Raw genomic sequence first — 2,500 nt, forward strand, 5'->3', positions numbered from 1 at the left:
AACCCTAACCACTAACCCTAACCCTGAACACTGACCCCAACCCTGAACCCTAACCCTAACCCTAACCCTAACCCTGAACCCTAACACTAACCCTGAACACTAACCCTAACCCTAACCCTGAACACTAACCCTAACCCTGAACACTAACCCTAACCCTAACCACTAACCCTAACCCTGAACACTGACCCTAACCCTGAACACTAACCCTAACCCTGAACACTAACCCTAACCCTGAACACAAGCCCTGAACACTAACCCTAACCCTGAACACTAACCCTAACCCTGAACACTAACCCTAACCCTAACCCTGAACACTAACCCTAACCCTGAACACTAACCCTAACCCTAACCACTAACCCTAACCCTGAACACTGACCCTAACCCTGAACACTAACCCTAACCCTGAACACTAACCCTAACCCTGAACACAAGCCCTGAACACTAACCCTAACCCTGAACACTAACCCTAACCCTGAACACTAACCCTAACCCTAACCACTAACCCTAACCCTGAACACTGACCCTAACCCTAACCCTGAACACTAACCCTAACCCTGAACACTAGCCCTGAACACTAACCCTGAACACTAACCCTAACCCTGAACACTAACCCTAACCCTGAACACTAACCCTAACCCTGAACACTAGCCCTGAACACTAACCCTAACCCTGAACACTAACCCTGAACACTTACCCTAACCCTGAACACTTATCCTGAACACTTACCCTAACCCTGAACACTAACCCTGAACACTTACCCTGAACACTTACCCTAACCCTGAACACTAACCCTGAAGAACACCAGTACAAGGGTCAGTTAGACAGTGAGTGAGTGAGTGAGTGAGTGAGTGCATTAGTTAGTTAGTTAGTTAGTTAGATAGTTCGTTAGTTTGTTAGATTGTTAGCTAGCTAATTAGTTAGATAGATAGATAGATAGATAGATAGATAGATAGATAGATAGATAGATAGATAGATAGATAGATAGATAGATAGATAGATAGATAGATAGACAATTAGTTTGTTTGTTTGTTAGATAGTTAGTTAGTTCGCTTGTTAGATAGTTAGCTAGCTAGTTAGTTAGTCCGTTAGATAGTTAGTTAGTTAGTTAGTTAGTTAGTTAGTTAGTTAGTTAGTTAGATAGCTGTTAGCTAGCTAGCTAGTTAGTTAGACTGTTTTTACTCTGAATTCACAGACAAGGTCAGGGTACTGGACACAGACAGGGTCAGGGTACTGGACACAGACAGGGTCAGGGTCAGGGTACTGGACACAGACAGGGTACTGGACCCAGGTTTAGTAACCGGACTCACCACTCTGCTGATCCATGACCCGGTCTCAAAGTCCCATAGAACTGAACAAGAACTGCACATCCAGGCCAGGACCAGGACAGAACCGGAACCAGGAAAGGACCAGAACCAGGACAGGATCAGGACCAGGACAGAACCAGAACCAAGACAGAAGCGGAACCAGGACAGGACAGGGCACTGACAGTCTGACAAAGATGATGATGCCGATGAAGAGCAGGAGGACTGGACTGTCCTCATGTTAAAGGAGAGAGAGAAACAATGGTCGAGTGATGGAGGAGGAGCTAGAAGTACCGCCCACAGGAGCCTGAAGGACCGCCCACAGGCAGAACCATCCTATCCCAAACAGACTCCAGTGGTCACTTCCATTTCCGTGCAGCCAACATGACAGTGGACGCAACACAAGCCCTGACTTAAACCCGTCACACTGACGTCATCAGAAACTCCTTATTTACTCCCTGTTTTGTGTCAGAGCTGAGCTAGTTTTATTCCTTTGTTTTGTGTATTTATTTTTGAGCGGTACATCTGAAAGTGAAAAGTACAGAAATACTTTGAAACACCTTTTTAAAATGTTGGATTCGGGATTCAGATTTTTTTTTTTTTTTTTTGGTCTAAATCTCGTTCGCTTGGGGCAGTAGAACCAGGAAGTATCGCGATGTTTCCGCTGTTCGCCGGTGAGGAAGCGTTTTCCTGACGGATCCTCAGACTAACCGGAGGTAGTTAGCAGTTTTACCGGCAGTTTAACCGGCGGAGTACGCACCTGCACAGGTACACACACACACACACACACACACACCAGTAACGATAAAACACAGGTTTGCACACGCGCCGTCTGTCCGGGTCATTCTGTGACGTATGTTTGATAAAAAGCCTGATGGAAGTGGCCTTTTAGCTGCTAGCTGTTAGCATAGGCGGAGACTGACCCTCAGCTGTTAGCCGGTTAGCCTTAGCTTAGAGGCTAAGCTAACAGGAAGACAGTGCCGGTTCGGTCCAGGTTCTGGGGACTGTTCCGGGTCCAGTTCTTGGTTCCGGGGGGGCTGTCACCAGGGTTAAAGCTACAAGTCTGTAGCCTTTAGCCTGTGGCGGTTAGCCTCCGCGGTTACTTCCTGTTGTGCGTCCAGTTAAAGGAGCCCGTTCTCCCGGGGTCCGTACTCTCTGGCCCGTTTTGACCCGGTCTGACTCGGTCTGGCCCGGTTTGA

General features: G+C 47.4%; 1 protein-coding gene across 3 annotated transcripts in view; it reads left to right on the forward strand.

The window, feature by feature from the left end:
* The window catches only part of LOC115416113 (ras-related protein Rab-14-like), a 15,582-nt gene that overhangs the window by 8,614 nt on the left and 4,468 nt on the right, over nt 1–2,500 (forward strand). Inside the window, exon 1 of one of the 3 annotated variants that reach the window (XM_030129826.1) lies at nt 1,943–2,069. The exons of the other annotated variants lie outside the window; for them this stretch is intronic. The gene's annotated coding sequence lies outside the window, so the exon portion shown is untranslated. Of the gene's footprint in view, nt 1–1,942; nt 2,070–2,500 lie in introns of those variants that run through there. 3 annotated transcript variants of the gene reach the window in all.

The sequence above is a fragment of the Sphaeramia orbicularis genome, unplaced genomic scaffold, assembly GCF_902148855.1.
Source record: "Sphaeramia orbicularis unplaced genomic scaffold, fSphaOr1.1, whole genome shotgun sequence".
Taxonomy (NCBI): domain Eukaryota; kingdom Metazoa; phylum Chordata; class Actinopteri; order Kurtiformes; family Apogonidae; genus Sphaeramia; species Sphaeramia orbicularis.